The 17,455-nt window shown below is 39.6% G+C and overlaps 1 protein-coding gene and 1 non-coding gene across 2 annotated transcripts in view; one reads left to right on the top strand and one right to left on the bottom strand.

Annotated features, from left to right (window-relative positions):
- The window catches only part of DKK2 (dickkopf WNT signaling pathway inhibitor 2), a 103,690-nt gene that overhangs the window by 43,064 nt on the left and 43,171 nt on the right, over positions 1-17,455 (top strand). The window lies entirely within an intron of this gene.
- On the bottom strand, positions 4,138-4,250 carry LOC137764501 (U5 spliceosomal RNA). The gene has a single exon (XR_011074003.1). It is a non-coding gene; the product is annotated as a U5 spliceosomal RNA (small nuclear RNA).

Below are 17,455 nucleotides of genomic sequence, written 5' to 3'. Positions count from 1 at the left end.
GTGGTAGGAGGAGATGCTGTGGTTTGTGGGAGACATTCCCCTGGCCCCACTCTGCCTTCAGTGACATCATGTTGTTAGCTTTCATTCAGCTGTGATTGGAGAATTTATACCATGGCCATGAGCACATGTTACAAATCAGGGCTTTCATTTTTGGAAAGCCGGGTTACCTGCATGCTCCTAGAGGCGTGTGGTTCCAGGCACTTACGCCTTTTGTTCCCTCTGTACTTGGCCACCTAGGCCGGCTGTGTACCTTAACCAAAGGTGTATGGAGGGGACTCTCCACATAGCATCACTGTTCAGGTTCCTGCGACCACCACTTCGTCTTCAGGCTTAAGAGACGTAATGGTTTCCTGCCTTGCTCACCTCAGATTACTGCACTTCCTCTTTTGTTTCTCTAAACCTGTACCATCTAACATGGTAGCCACCAGCTACATGTGGCTATTGATCACTTGATGATGTGATTAACGTAACAGTGTAACTGATGAGTTGAATTTTTTTATTTTATTTAGTTAAAATTAATTAAATTTAAATTAAAAAGCCAGAGACAGTATAAAACATTTTCCCATTAAACACAGCTTTATTATTTTGGTAGGACTATATTTTAATTGAGAATTTATTATTTAAACTGAGATGGACTGTAAATGTAAAATACACACCAGATTTCAGTGACTTTATTTATTTTATTTTTGGCTGCGTTGGATCTTCGCTGCTGCGTGCAAGCTTTCTCTAGCTGCGGTGAGCAGGGGCTACTCTTCGTTTGAGTGCACGGGCTTCTCATTGCGATGGCTTCTCTTTGTTGCAGAGCACCGGCTCTAGGCGCGCAGGCTTCAGTAGTTGTAGCACACGGGCTCAGTAGTTGTGGCATATGGGCTCCGTAGTTGTGGCTCGCGGGCTCTAGAGCACAGGCTCAGTAGTTGTGGAGCACAGGCTTAGTTGCTCCGCGGCATGTGGGATCTTCCCGGACCAGGGCTCGAACCTGTGTCCCTTGCGTTTGCAGATGGATTCTTAACCACTGCACCACCAGGGAAGCCCTTCAGTGACTTACTATGAAAAAAAAACTTCCTAACCTTTTTTTTATATTTATTACATATTAAAATAATGTTTTGAATAGGTTGGGTTAAACTAAGTATATCATTAAGATTAATTTTGCCTGTTTCTTTTCACTTTTTTAATGCAGTTAACAGAAAATTCTAAATTAGTATGTGGCTCCCACTAATGGACATTCCTGCTGTAAATCTTGCCCACACTACTGTTAACAGCCCCTTTATACTCTTCAAATACACAGCTTAAATATGCCGTCAGTTTTGACTGGTGGAACCCTGATTCCACTAAAACCAAAAAAAAAAAAACAAAACAGAAAACTGTGACTAATTTTATTTCTTGTGAGTTAAATCACCACTCTGTTTTTAAAGAGAAAAAAAATAGGCTTCTTTGAGGGGGATACATATATTCAGTAGGCACTATTAGCTTGGCGACACTTGGCTTTTAAAGATGTTTCCTAAACAATTTTTACAGTGTGCTCTAGTAGAGTAATCCTCAAAAATGTTTCCCGAATGGAAGGAAGTATTAATATTGTTAAGCAGCTATCAGATGCCAGAAAGTTTTTTGATAGATTATCCAATCTATCCAATCTCCCAGACCACATTCCATTTCTTCCGCAGCCCCACGGGTAACACTTTCAAACAGACCTAGAAAAGACCATAGCTCACAAATTCCATGAAAAGGAGCTTCTAGCGGAGGCTTGTCAGGTCACGTGCAGGAAGGCAGAGACAGAGGTTTGGTGGGATAAATCAAGCTGGTCTGGGCAGGCTGCGTTCTGCTGAGCCCACCGCCAACCCCAGCGCAGTCTCACCCCATCCTTAATCAGAGTGCTACGTGGACCATTAGGCAGTCTTGCTTCCCTTTAATGACACTGGGAAAGGATGTAAAGAGAGGCTCAGAGATGTAAACTGTACCCAAATCACACAAGGGACGAAGGTCCTTGAGCTTGGGGTTGAAAACATCATAGTGCTGCCTCCCATTCTTATTTTCAATCTATGCATAATTTGATCCTCCTGCATTTGACTCTGACCTACACTGTAATTCTTCATGGGAGTTTTAAAGTGATGTTTACACACATGTTAGCACTTGTTGCTTTGGACTTCACTGTATCCTCCCTAGCTAAATGGGTGTGAAATAAAAATGTGTTTTTAAATGCAGGTAGGAACTGTACTTGAACCCATGTTAATTCTGGAATTGTGCACAGCTGTGTGACATTAAACACTAAAAAGGGAATTACAGGAGCCACCAGAATCACTGCAAAATTGGTCATGGTTTTGTACTCCTTATTTAGTGCAAGGAATTCTTTGGGTGCATAATAAATAGTGACTATCTGATTAAATGTAACAAAGAAAGGGATGCTCCTTCCTTTATCCATTTTATATTTTTGGTCTGATCTAACATGACTGTGTGACCATCTAGACACGCCCTCATCTAAACTCTTCCAAAACTGAAAACAGAGGCAGTGTTACTTGGGGATTAAAAGAGAGCTTGGAAGCAGGCAGACCTGAGTTCAGCTGTGTTACCTAGATGCTGTGTGACTGTGGCCTAGTTCCTATACCTCTCTGCACCTCCATTTCCTTGTCTGCAAGAAGAGGGTAACAGCATAGCAGTTAGAGTTCTTCAGGTATAAGCAATAGAAACCAACTCTTAAGCAACCTATACAAAATATTTTTTAAAAAGGAATTTATTGTAAGGATATGAGAAAGCTGAAATAATCAAATGAAGGAATGAACTGAGCCTCAGAAGAGCATGAACCCATGGCACTCCAGGGTCCTAGAAAACAAGACCTTTGGGGCCTTATTAGGGCACCTCAGCCAAAATAAAAGACCTCTTATAAGATTTCATCCTTTGGATTTTTTACTCAAGATGCAAATTCCCAGAAAGAGTCTGAGTGGCCTAGTTGAGGTCCTGCCTTCCTTTCCGTGATGAAGGGAGGGCAGGAGAAGGAAGGGTGCCCCCACTGACAAACTGTAGTAAATGAGGGAGGCTGATTTCTTAAATAAAACATCAGGGTGGTGTTACCAAGGAAAGGGATATGGGTGCTGGACAAGCAAAAGAAATGAAGTATTTTATATTCTCTTGACTTATATAGAGTCATTATGCCGTTCAAATGAGATCACTGACATAGGTACGCACAGTAACAGTACATATAAATTGTCAATAAAGATAATTTTTAAAAATTATCAATAAGAAAAAATTCATAATTTAGTTTATTCTTCTCATTATGCTCTCAGAGCATATTTTAAAACACACACGCACACAAACAGAGCAGTCCCTTAGATCTTACCAACGGGGGTGTTGTAACAATTTGCTAGTTAGATAGATATATATGGAAAACAAAATAAGTAGTAATTATGTCCCAAACAGTTAGCATGCAATTATTTAATTAAAAAATCTGCCTTCACTTTTTCAAACATAAGCCAACAATAAATCCCACACCATCTATTTTAGTTATGGTAAATCATAGTCATATGTGGTCGTGATTATGGCTAATCGTGGGATAAAGGATTTAATTTTAGAGTATGAATGAAATACACTCTTGTTGACATTTATGCATGACAGTCTCGGAACAACAGGGGAAGAGCTAATAGCCATGTGATGCAAAACGCCCTATGAAGAGAATAATAAAGAACATTTAAATCAAGGATTCTGATTCTTAATGATGGTACTGATGATTCTAGAAGCTTGGGCTCTCCATATTTAGAATGCACCAGCTGCTTCAAATTAGAGAGACTGTAGACTCTTCTGACGTGGGTTCATTGATGGGGGGTGGGTGTGTGTGTGTGTGAGAGAGAGAATAAGTCTTTCCAGCTATGTGCAAACAGAAAGTCTAGAACACTTCCCTGAACTATCAGTCTACAGAGGAAAATATTCTGTGGTAAACTGCTATCCCACACTAAGATTGCGAATCTACATTGAAATTTGTAACTTTTTAAAGAACATTAAGAGAGATTCTATTTACACTTGGCCTGAAATTGCTTACGAAGTGAACGAAAGTGCCAGGAACTTAAAAGGAACCAACTGTATTTATTATTTTTTTTCAAACTTCTGCTTTCACTTCACAATAATGTCTTCCATTAAAACTAAATGATTAGCATCCTTAAAGCAAGGCCTCAAACAATTAACGTAAGACTCGAAGTTATTTCCCTCATTGGAAATTTTTAGTGAAAATCAAAATATTCATTCAATATCAAGAGGAACCAGAGAATGCCCTCTGCTTCTATAACACACCTCTAGTAAGAGAAACTCCTGCTGCACTACTACATAGTGTCAAGATATAATGCCTGTCAAAACTTTTCAGGGACTTCTGCAAATAAATATGGGTTGAAGGAAATTTTAAATTGTGCCATTTTATAATTGTACTGTGTGCAGTACACTCTTGATATTGAAATCACCCTTTCTATTCTGGAAATATCTTAACATTCACACAGTGACTCTGAGCTACCATTAGGGGGCAATGTGGAGGAAGCTTGGCTAACTGGGACCTATTGATTCCTTTCAGTGTATTTTTCATTTTATTGTATTTGTCCTCTCTGATTGTTCTTTATATTTTCTTTGTTAAAAAATTCTAACTTCTGGCTCTGTACATTCGTTCTCTTCCCAAGTTCTTTGATCATCTTTACGATCCTTATTCTGAACTCTTTCTTGGGTAGACTGCCTACCTCCACTTCTCTTAGTTCTTCTTCTGGGGTTTTATTTTGTTCCTTCATCTGGAACATATTCCTCTGCCACCTCATTTCGTCTAAGTTGCTATTGGTATTTTTATGTATGTGGTAGGTTGGTTACATTTCTCAACCTTGGTGAAGTGGTCCTCTGTAGGAGGTGCCCTATGGGTCCCAGCTGTGCACTCCCCTCTGGTCACCCAAGTTCTAGGGGTTTCCCCTAAGATGTGTGGGTCCTTCTGTGGTGGCAGGCTGACTTTTTGGGCAGTCTGATAGGCTTGGTTGGCTCCTAGTCTGGTTGGTTGCCAGGCCCTGTCTTGTATGGATGCTGCTGGCTGCTGTTTAGCAGAGTCTGGTTACAAGGTGGCTGATTGCAGAACCCTAGGGGGCCCTAGGGCTAGTGCTCGCTCACCAGTGGGCAGAGTCAGGGTGCCCGAAGACCCACTGCAGGGGTATTGCCCACCCACTAGCAGGTGAAGCCAGAACGTGGGATTAGTGCCAGTCTACTGGCAGGCAGAGCTGGTTCCTGGAGTCTGGCTACAGGACCCAGAGATCCCAGAGCTTGTTTCAGCTCATTGGGGTGGGGGGGGGGGTTCCTGACACAGTTGGGTGTGAGGTCTGGGGTGTCCCGAAGGTTGTGAGGTGGGCCAGGGCCCAGCTAGTCCCAGGGTATGGTCTGGCCTGCGTTGCAGGATCATAGTTCTCTTGCTTCTGGTGTCTGCCCCTGGTGGGTGAGGCTGGTCTAGAGGCTTGTGCAGGCTTCCTGGTGGGAGGGGCCGGTGCCTGGGCACTGGTGGGTGGAGCTGGCTCTTGGCCCTCTGGTGGGCGGGGCCATGTCTAGGGGCATGTCCGCAGGCAGCTGTGGGCTCTTTAATCTTTAGGCAGCCAGTCTGCTGATGGGAGGGACCGTGTCCCCACCCAGTTAGTTGTTTGGCTGAGGTGTCCCAGCACTGGAGTCTACAGGCTGTTGAGTGGGTCCAGGTCTTGGCACTCATGAGCCAATATGTCAGCTGCCAGGAGCGTTCTCGCATTTGAATGTTCCCCAGTATGTCTCCCACCAGTGTCTGTGTCCCGCAGGTGAGCTGCAGCCCCGCCACACACACCTCTCCAGGAGACTCTAAGACCAGCAGGTAAGTCTGGTGCAGGCTCCTATCAAATTACTGATTTTGCCCTGGGTCCTGGTGTGCATGAGATTTTGTGTGTACCCTTTAAGAGTGAAGTCTCTAATTCCCCCAATCCTGTGGGGCTCCTGCAATTAACACCTGTTGGCCTCCAATGCCAAATGCTCTGGGGGCTCATCTTCCTGGTGCCAGACCCCCTGGTGCCAGATCTTCTGGAGCCAGAACCCCCCTCGTTCTGGTCCCTTCTTTATGTCTCTAGTTGTAGATCTTTTCCGGTAGGTTCCAGTCTTTATCATCGATGGTTATTCTGCGGATTGTTGTGATTTTGATGTGCTCGTGAGAGGAGGTGAGCACAGGGTCCTTCTGCTCTGCCATCTTGGCTGCTTTCTGATCCAGCATCAGCCGGGATCTAAACTGAGTCCTGATCAAAGACTCAGGTGGATTTTGTATTGTATATCTGAATATCTGAGTGAGATTCCTTTCCTTCCTCATTCCCTCCCACCTTCCTCACTTCCTTCTTTCCTTCCTCTCCCCCTCCCTCCCTTTCTTCCTTCCTTTCTTTACTTAATGTTTTGTGATAATTATAGATTCACAAACAGTCGTAATAAATAACATAGATTTGCTGTACTCTTTGCCCAGTTTCTCCCAGTGGTAACAACTTGCAAAACTATAGTACAATATCACAACCAGGATAATGACATTGATATAGGTCAAGGTATAGAACTTATATAGAATTTATATATCTTCTTAGGTGAAATATCCCTTCATGTCTTTTGCCTACTTTCTAGTTGTATTGTTTGCTTTTTTACTGTTGACTTTTGGGAGCTCTTTGCATATTCTACATACTAGACCTTTGTCAGAGATGTAGTTTGCCAACATTTTCTGCTACTCTGTCACCTGTCTTTTAACCCTTCTAACAGCATCTTTCATAGAGCAAAAGTTTTAAATTTTGATGAAGTCTGATTTATCATTTTTTCTTTTTGTGGATAATATTTTCTTTGTGTCGGGTCTAAGAACTCTTCGCTTAGTCCTAGATCCCAAAGTTTTCTCCTCCTTTTTTTTTCTAAAAATTTTATAGTTTTACATTTACATTTAAACCCATGATTTATTTTGAGTGAATTTTTGTATAAGGTATACAATTTAGGTCAAGATTATTATTATTTTCCTTATGGATAACCAATTGCTTTTGCACCATTTGTTGAAAAGAGTATCCTTTCTCCATCAAATTTTTTAAGTAACCCTGAAATAATGCCTTTTTCTTCCTTCCTTCCCCCCTCCCTCCCTCTTTCTCTTTTTGGCCACTGCTTTACATTATCAACAGTATCTTCACTGTAGCTGGTTTTCTTTCTGTAAACAGAAGTTTTGGCACCTTCATGCTATGAAGTTTGATGACTGTGTATATGGAAGGCACAAATTCATATTCTCCTATATATTTATAAAACACCTAAATCAGCATTTTGCTAGCCCATTTTTGTACTTTCATAATCGTCATGTTAATTAATGAGCAAAAGAGAGATGGAGACGGGTAAGACATTCTGTCCTCTCTTTGCTGTACAGTGTACTCAGTGCCAGCAGCCTCAGTTCATCTGGGTTTATTTCTGTTCTGGTGGTATTAGGAGCACCAGGAACTTGGGAATGAGGCACAGGTGACTTTGTAGTTAGCAAAAGTGGTGCTGAGAGCAGTAATTTATGCAAATAGATCCTATACATTCCTTCTTCCCTTCCTCCCTCCCTCCCTCCTTCCCTCCTTCCTTCTATGAATAGTTAATAAATAACTGGGAATAATATGTTACACAAAATAGACAGGTCTTTGCTTTCATAGAGGTTTTTATCCTAGTGACGGAGGAAGAAGACAAGTAAATAGATTAAATAATCATGGATTAGAATGAATGCCATTTTATAAGGTTTTATCATTGTCATACACTGAAATACTTCAAACATTCAAATATTAGTTGTGTTGACTGTGATAACAGAATGACAAAATGTGTCATTAGAGTGATATGTTTTGATTCATTGACACTAGTTTATTGATTTGTCCAGTATTTATTGTGTATACCAGCATTGTGCTAGTTGCTGCTATAATCCCGAAGAAAAAAACTTCATTATGTTTTGATTTCCAAGAATTTATAATTTAGCTGAGGAGATAAGAATATACATAAACAAGTGTCATATAAAGAGAATGAATGATACATGAAGGTAAAAAATGGCAAGAGTTCAGTGAAGAGGAACAGTCCCTTCCCTTGGGAATAATCATGGAAAAGCATGGGTAGGCAACATCGTAAAGCTGGGCTTTGCAGCCAACCTTAAAGGAAGACAGGATTTCAAGTAGTCAAAGACCATGTAGGAGGCAAAGGGTAATGGAATGATGGCCCTAAGAAAGGCTCAGCGTGGAGAGAAAACACGATTCCTCTGTTTCAGAAATGATACAAAGACTGGTTTGACATCATAGTTTAAAAAGTAGGAGATTCAAATACAAAGGGAACAAATGCATGGCAATGCATTTTGAATGCTAGTGGAGAGATGTCTATATGTACCCTGACCCTATACTCACAACAGCTTATAAAAGAATTCAAACAAAGATTCAGGCTTTAAAGAGGATGGAAGACTGTTTCCATTTGTGTAATAGCTTTTAAGATTTTAGACTGAATAATGAATAAAGTGTAATGTTTTATTAAAAAAATTTTATTTTTCCAATGAAAGGCTAGAAATACTTAACTAATGTGTCAACATGAAATCACAATAATTTGACTGTTATTTCAATTTACTTAAAAAAGTAAATTCAGACCATACCTTCATGAATCCACAGGGCACAATTTTGCTTTACTCTGATTCCATCCATTATTACAATATATATTACAATATATTTTGCATCAGCAAAATTATGAGCAGATCCTTCTCACCCTGTTGCTTTTTTCAATCGGGCAGCATGTTCAAGAGTTGGAGTCCTGACCTGTATTGAATCCTTGCTCGTGTCACTTAATAATAATAATGTTTACATCATGTTGTTGTTGTAAGGATAAAAGGAGACCAGGTATGTGAATTTTTAAAAAAATTGGTATAGTACAAATTTAATATTATTAGATAATAAACTTCATGATGGCTTAGACTGCCCTTCATATATCTTTGCATTCCCTGAGTGCCTGCTGTGGTACCCAGCACACGGCACCGATTTACTCTCAGTAGCATTATTGAAAATAGCAACAATACCACAGTACATTTATTTGCCTGTACACATAGAGTCTGTTGTTACGTTTGTTGATGAATAAATGAATGTTCTATGAACTTGTTTGTAAAGAATTTATTATGTAATTATTCTGTTTAATCATAGTGAACCATTCAGAATAGAAAAGTCATATTACTTTTGTCAAAGAAAAAAACCACGCACAGAATTATTACTCGTTATACTTCTGGGATGATATATCTAGTGTAATGCTGAATAAAAGTCAAATTACATGTCTTCTACTGGCTTCACTTTATGTTTAAGAAGACATAATATAGTCAGTATATAACATGCAGAAAAGTTAAGTTTAAATTTAAACTAAATATTTAAACTTAATTTTTGATAACATGATTATATATATGTGTGTATATATATAAACACAAGTATATCTATAAGTATATACCTATATATGTAAATATGTAGATGTATAGATATTACAGATATACAAGCATATGGTCTAAATTGAAATTGATACTGCTAGTGCCTCAGAATGTGCTGAGTTTCAAATCACATTGATAGTGAAACAAAATAAACATGTATAGCTATACAGCAATTATGTTGTTAAAATTAAAATTTTATTCCAGATCTCTTACTGCATTCTGTGTGGGAGAAGCTTTCTGTAATACAGATTGGTGTAGCAGAAACTGTAATACAACTACCAAAATGAAATTTTATGTGTAGGTTTGTGGATGAGTAATTTAAGACTTGTGGTAGTAAAGTGACTAGTTTTATGTATTGTCCCCTTATGAATCTATTTGACCACTTATAAAAGTCTTATGTGGTTAAATGTCCAGGTTTAACAAACAAACAAACACCTGGATACTGTGATGTATGAGAAAAGACAGAAACTGCATCTGTGCACGAGTGCAGCGAGTTTAAGTCGGTAGTAAGTCTGCGAACAGCACGGCATCTGCTGAGTGTGTTACACACTTAGCAGAGCAGATCCTGAACACGTGCAAATCCTCACGGTTTTGGTCAGCAACAGTGTCCAACAGTGATATGGAGCTCCTTCTAGGATAAGTCGCAGGTGTGTAATTTACCGTGGAGTGGCCTATTTATGGTACACAGGAGGATACCTTGCTGGTTGTTTTTACCCAGAGTTATTAAATCTTAGCGGCAGTTAAAATCCAGGATACTGTATGACTTTACACAAGATGACAGGATGCTTCCTACACTCTTCCCGTCTTTGAAAAAATGATATTAAGTAGTCTAATCAGAACTCAAGGAATGGGGAAAACGTGAGTTTTTGAGCCAGATGAACTTGCCTTCAAATCCTGGCTCTATATTTAGCTTTTTTTGGCCCAAGTTTTAGTCTTTTTGTACAACAGACAGAACAATATGCACCTTGTATGGTCATTTTGAGTATTAAATGAGATAATGGATACAAACCTTCAATATAACGCCCAGCATCTATTTATTAGATGCTCACACTCCCTCATCCTTCAACATCACACCTCCTTTCCATTTCCTATCGTCCAAGGGGAAACGAAGAAAAAAAATCTTAAGAGTTTTATAAATTTTCAAAGTAAAAACTTTGAATGCTTTCCTGTTGAAAATTGGTGCTGATTCATAAAAAAAGAATGCAATAGCTTCGGAGATATTGGTACCTAATAAGAAAAAGCCAGCAACTGTTCTAAGAACTTTATATATGTTATTAATCCATACATTAATAAATACCCCATCTGGTAGATATTATTCTAAGCATTTTGCATATGCTTATCATAACAATCATGAGGAAGAAAGTACCAGCGTACTTATATTGGCCTTATTACAAGAATACAAGCTCGGCAAGAGGAAGGCATGTTTAACAACCACCTTGTAGTTTAATGTTACTTTGCTCTGCACTTAATACGCAGTCAAGAAACATTAGTTGATTTTTCTTTCTTGAGAACTTTCACTGCTAAACCCAGAACGATGACAGTACAGAGACTCCATTTCCCTGATCCAAGTACTAACCAAGAAGCTCTAAGCAGTAAAGATCTACCTAGTAAGCGAAAAAGCAAGAGTCCTGCTTTGTAATTTGTGAATAACCTTGATAAAGTTCAAACCTTGTGAACTGGTTTGTTCATTTATGTAGAGATGGGGTGGGGGGGCAGGCAGAGAAAGAGTGAGAGAGAGGGAGGGAGGGAAGGAGGGAGGGAGGAAGGGAGATGACAGTGCTCTGAATCCTCAGGTGTTCGAGATTACTGGCAAATTACTCTTGAAGTACTCAGATTGCATTTCAGGAGTTGCACTGAAAAAAGGTGTATTAGCAAACAATTTATTATGGCATGACCAGTCTTAGACCCTTACTTCTCTGAACCTATTAACTAGCATCACAAAGGAATGGATGCTCCACTACAATGGACTTAGAGTACCAAAGGGAGTAGTGTCAGGTCGCTACATCTGGATGGTTTTCACGGGTGGAAAATAAAATAATGAGGATACCAACTGGGCCACCCACTGCAAAATGTGGGTGACCAAACAAGCCAACGGAACCTCTAACGAGTATTTACTCCAAAGGACTCTGCATGTAAACTATTTCCAGACTGATGCGGTGCCAAGCTTAGAGCATTAGGTCTTTCAATGGCTTTTGCTGGTCAGCAGCCAAGGCATCTAGGAACAAAGGAGGGGGTCTCCTTATTAAACATATCAAGAATATTACTTTCAGACAAGAAGAATGCAAAGAATGGATCAAAGAACACCATAAAATAGATGGAAGACAGTAGAAATAAGTAATAACAGCATCATTCATACTCAGAGTTCAGGGTGATTTCGTTTAGTTAGGGCATTATTTTTCAGGAGACTTTAAAGCACTGCTTAACATTTATGTGGTCTGGCCTACATTATAGGTAGCTGTGTACACGTCTTTGGTTTTGATGATCTGGAGGGCAGGAGTTTCCTCTGCCCTGTCTCATGAGTGCGCCATTAATCTTCTGGTTCTTTCTTCTTCCAGCACTAAGCAGAGTATAGGTATAGGTTGTTTAAGAATTATTTCTGAAATATGTTAAATTGAATTTGCAACCACTATTGCTTTAATAATATAAAAAACATGAGGAGGAACATATCATGGTATTTTTTTTTTTTTAAGGAGAGGTAAATCTGTAATACAAAGAAATTGCATGTCTAGAGGGAATAACTCAATATCACTTAGAAAAGTTAGTGGCTGGGTTTATCCTGACTTAGCGACCTTGTATATCTCAGACTAATCAAATCCCCCAAAGCAATGCAAATGACAGAGTACATATGGAAAATCACATTCTCTGTATGTTTACCCAGAGAAAATACAAAGCAAGAAAATGTTTGCACACTGTGACAAAAGTCAGTGGTAGAACAGATTCTAAAATGGCCACCCAAACAAATGTTTACTTCTGTAAAGCAAAGCAAAGCAAAGCAAAACAAAACCTAATTGGGTATTTTAAAAGTTTGAAACATAACAACAACACTTACTTGATTCCTTTCTTCCGTTTCCAAATAGTTGTGTTAACATTTGGGAACATTTACCTTTCTGATCCTTCTCAAAGAAGTGGTCAATTGCATTTTATAGCAAGATTTCCTAAGAGACATTGTCAAATGTAAATCTTGGCCACCAGTTTCTCCCTCTTTAGGCACAAGGCGGCCACATGGGTGTTCAGAGCTGGCCTGCAGTCCTGGAACTGCACTGCATGGTTTAAGGACTTTCCCGACGATCAGCATTGCCTGTCCTGCCACAGTCCTAGCATAGGTAACCGTCCCTCTTTTCTAAACGGACTACAATTGCATGCTTGCAGTTATACACATATTCAGAGAGCTTCCAAAATGTTTGTTTATAGTCTGAATTTAACAGTCTCATATAGTGCCAGAAAATGTTTTCCGTGAAGTCGATAGCAACATGATCCCTATTTCATAAATGTGAAAACTGAGGTTAAATAAACTGTTGAAGGTCACGCAGCTCAAAAGTGGTAAAACTGGGATTCAAACCCAAGCCACCTGGCTCAAGCACAGTAAAGTTTAACCCAAACTCAAAAACACATGTTCTAAGGAAAACAATGATAGTGGTTGGATTTTCATAAAGTCCCATCCAAATCAATATCCCTGAAACTGTATGGGATGCATCCCCCTCCTTTATTTCACATCCGGCTCCGTAGTAGAAATAGGAAGTTCTCCAGGTCTTATGCCCCTGGGGTGGGGTGGGGGGGGGGGGTGGTCCCACATAGTAGATTCGAGAGGAAAGTTGGAATTATGAGAGTGAAGGAGATTTCTGACCAGTTTACACTCCTGGGGATATTTCTGTGCTCTCGAGGACTCCCTGTCTTCCTCTTGTCAGCTCCTGTCCTTTGCTACCACCAGTAAATTCCAAGTTGCTCACACCTAAAGCAAGCAAAGTGTATCAAAAACTTTTTCTTTTTTTTTTTTTTTTTTGGCTGCGTTGGGTCTTCGTTGCTGCTCTAGTTGCAGCGAGCTGGGGCTACTCCTCCTTGCGGTGCGCGGGCTTCTCATTGGCGGTGTCTTCTCTTGTTGCGGAGCACGGGCTCCAGGCGCACAGGCTTCAGTAGTTCTGGTGCGTGGGCTCAGTAGTTGTGAGTCACGGGCTCTAGAGCGCAGGCTCAGTAGCTGTGGCGCACGGGCTTAGTTGCTCCGCGGCATGTGGGATCTTCCCGGCCCATGGCTCGAACCCGTGTCCCCTGCACTGGCAGGCGGATTCTTAACCGCTGCGCCACCAGGGAAGCCCGTATCAAAAACTTTTTAAGTTTCTATTGCCAGGGGGCAGAAAGAAACAGGTTGAAAGTATGTCAGAAGGGAAAACATATCCCTCCTTTCTTTTTTTAAACTATCCTTTCCCCTCCCCACCCCATCATTTAAACACTACAATTGGTCCAAGTTATGTAACTGATTTTCAGAGTAAAGCTTTTTTGGTGTGTAATTCTGGAGTCAGCATGACGCTGAATTTCTGAGGGGAGGGCTAGGACACGTGGGAATAGATATATGAGGAAAGGGAGGCCTTAGCACTACTGAGAGAGTAGGTCCCAGGAGTGATGGAGCTCAGGGAAATAGTCCTGGAGAAGGAGAAGTGGGAGCACGTGGGATGGCTCCAGGCTGTGTGAGACGAGAGGGAAGAGGGGTCCCAAACCGGAGCCTAAAATTTTGAGCAAAGGCAGAGGAAGGAAAGCCAGGCTTCGGTTCTCAGCAAAGATCATGAAACTGCTTCTTTGCAGTAATTGACGCCTGAAGAAAAAAATAATTAAAAAAAAGCATAAATCAGCCTCATCCTCCAGGAACCTAGCACTCAAGTTAATTCCAGAAAGGAGTTGGGATTTGTTTTAGGTCAAATGCTGAAATTTCTTCTTGAGTACTTTTGTTTTACTCTGGGAGTGTCCCTAAGCTGACCAGTCATGCTTCTGTGAAATCCAAATTGGCAACACGGGAAAGGGAGGAAGAATATGACCGTATATCTTGAGGGAGTGTCTTTTTATCTCCTCTTCAGTGGGGGAGTCAATAATATTAACTCCTTTTCTCTTAACCTGAAGGAACTACAACCAGAGCCAGCTCTTCAATTTTCTGTAAATCCCACATGTGACAAGCGTTCGGGAATCCCGCCAACACATTCAAAGCCAAACTGCCCAGAAAGCCATATGGAAAATGGAGACTCAGTGACCTCATTATGCGGAGCATTTTATGCATTATGTATTTCTGCTATCTGGTGGGCACACTGTGTTTCACAACAACTTTAATTAAAAGTAAATATAATATTTGCAATAAATTTAAGAATATGAAGCAAGGTCCCATTATTTAGACTCTTACTTTAAATCTTAATCACAATCAAGACCTCCTTAGAGGAGAGAAAAAAAAAGATTTATGTGTATGTGCACACGCACACACACACACACACTAATATGCTAGAGAGAGGGGGCGGGTATGGTTGAGTCACTTTAAGCAAGTCGCTAAACTATCCTAGCTTTATTATCCCCATCTATAAAAATGACAGTAACAACCAAAATGAGACAAGCTCTGTAAAAAGTTGAGGCGCCCCACCGTGGATGGGGGCTCTATTTGACTGAGGTATCTCCAAATCTTGGACCTCTAATACGTCTCACTCTCTGAGGTTTCCTTCCTTCCCTTCTTTCCTCCCTCCATCCCTTTCTTCCTCTCTTCTTCCTTTCTTAACATGTATTTATCAACTAAAGTGCTATCTATTGTGTTCGAGGTAATTAACAGAATCCCCAGCAGAGAAGAAAGATCTGTGCCCTAAGATGGATGCATCTTCCTCTTTAAAATCCTTATGTAACTTCCTAGTACTTTTACAACAGAGACCAGTATCTGGGTCATGGCTCAGCAAGCCGCATCTCACTCCACTGCCATCTTGTTCTCACCTCTCTGGACACTTCGGCCTTCTTTGTCACCACGCAGTCTCCTGCCACAGGGATTTTACACAAACCATTTCCATTTTCTAAAGCTTTTCCTCAGCATGGCTCTCCCTTCAATATGTTAACTCACAGGCACCCTTCAGCCCTTCAGCTCCTCAGAAGAACTTTCTCTGACCCTTCATCTGGATGAGGCTCTTTTGCTGTGTGCTTCTATAGCACTGTGCCACATTTACTTATCTAAGCTTATCGTATTTATTACTCTCTACTCTACCAAGCAGCAGGCTCCCTAAGAGCAAACAAACACTGTGTCTGTTTACTTCCACCACTGGGAAGCCAGAGCCTCCCACAATCCCTGACCTATGATAAGTGCTCAATATTTATTATTTGAATGAATGAATGAATGAGTGAGTGAATCCACTAAGGAACTTCACTGTCCTCAGTTCTTGTCCCTATCAATCAGTTATTGTAAAGCTTTATATAAAGCAGTCCCTCCTCTAAATTAAAAAAAAAATAATTGTGCACTTCTCTATTATACAAATGGACTATAATAATGAAGATAATTCTTTGAAGACAGTGCCTTATTGTGACCTTTCTTCTACTTGTAATCTATTATTAACCAGAAACCTGCAGCTGAAAAGCCGGGTACTTCTGAGACAGCCTCCAGAGAATTATGACTTCCAGGCTCTTCATTAAGATGCATATTGTTTAAAGAAAGGAAGAACCCCAGAGGCTTACAATATGCTCTTTCAAACACGACTATTTGCGAACAATGGTCAAGACATTTAGTTTACTTCCTAACAGATGAGGTTTAAATAAAAAACACACATACATTCTTGGGAAAATTAAAATGGTTGAGAATTTAGAAGAGATGGAGAGTTGGCTGCTAATGAGAAAACCCCCAGGAAATTGATTAGGTTGGTATTCAGTTGCAGCTTTTATGACTGGAGTTGAGAGTAATGCTACATAAATTTTGGCCTATAATGCATATACTGACATAACTTCCATTGTGTGAAAGGCATATGAAAAAAATGAATGAATTGCATGATTTTCTTTAAACTCAGAGTCTGATATTATGTCACAAAAGCCAACTTTTACTGGAGACATTATGTTGGCTACTGTTTTTTGGTGAATTATTGTGTTAAATTACTACTTGGTCATTAAGTCATAATTTTAATCATCTTAGAATATAAATTATCCATGACTTACTACAAACATCTAAACCAACTTCATTTGAAATTATGTATGTAAAATCCTTTACGTTTTCCTAAATTATTTTTATATCTTAAATTACTATGTGTATCACTGGATTTTTCACTGGACTTCAAATATAACCAAGAACTTCTCAGTGGTATTAATATATTTTGGAAGAAAATTGAAAGAATTATATAAACAATTAAAAGCAAGTCAAGTAGGTTACATATATTAAATCATATTTTTGGTGGGATGCTCCAAACAGTTTTTATTCCTTTCTAATTGGGAATACCTGTGTAACTCCTGGCTTTGACATTCTTGGGAAACCTATTCCTGCCAAACTTTTAGAAATAACTCATTAGGCTCACAAAAAGATATGTTGCTGTAGCTTTAACACAATGGCTGATATCACCTATGCCAAGAAACAAATACTAACTATCTGGATATTAGCTAAACAAGATAAAGGTGTATTTCTATTTTATGTCTTCAAAACTGCTTAAGTGGTATTTAAATGTCAAGAAATGAAATTTATAAGACATAAAGTACATGAATATAAGAAAAATGTGGAAGGAGAAAGATTTCTTCTTTTACTTTTATTCTATTTGAAATCAAGTTAGGTTGAGTGAAAATGAATAGTTAGGGTTTTCCAAAGAAACAGAACCAATAGGAGAGAGATGTAATATATTCATAGATATAGATACATAGATCTATATGTCTATATATATATAGATATATATATATCTATCTATCTATCTATCTATATATATATAGATATATATATATCTGGCTCTATCTATTTATCTATCTCCCTATCTATCTCCCTATCTTATCTATCTATCTAGCTTTTAAAAGAAATTGGGACAGGAAAATCTGAAATCTGTAGACTGGAAACTCATA

The sequence above is a fragment of the Eschrichtius robustus genome, chromosome 4, assembly GCF_028021215.1.
Source record: "Eschrichtius robustus isolate mEscRob2 chromosome 4, mEscRob2.pri, whole genome shotgun sequence".
Taxonomy (NCBI): Eukaryota; Metazoa; Chordata; class Mammalia; order Artiodactyla; family Eschrichtiidae; genus Eschrichtius; species Eschrichtius robustus.
Note: the sequence above shows the minus strand (reverse complement) of the source record. Positions and strands in the feature narration are given on the sequence as shown.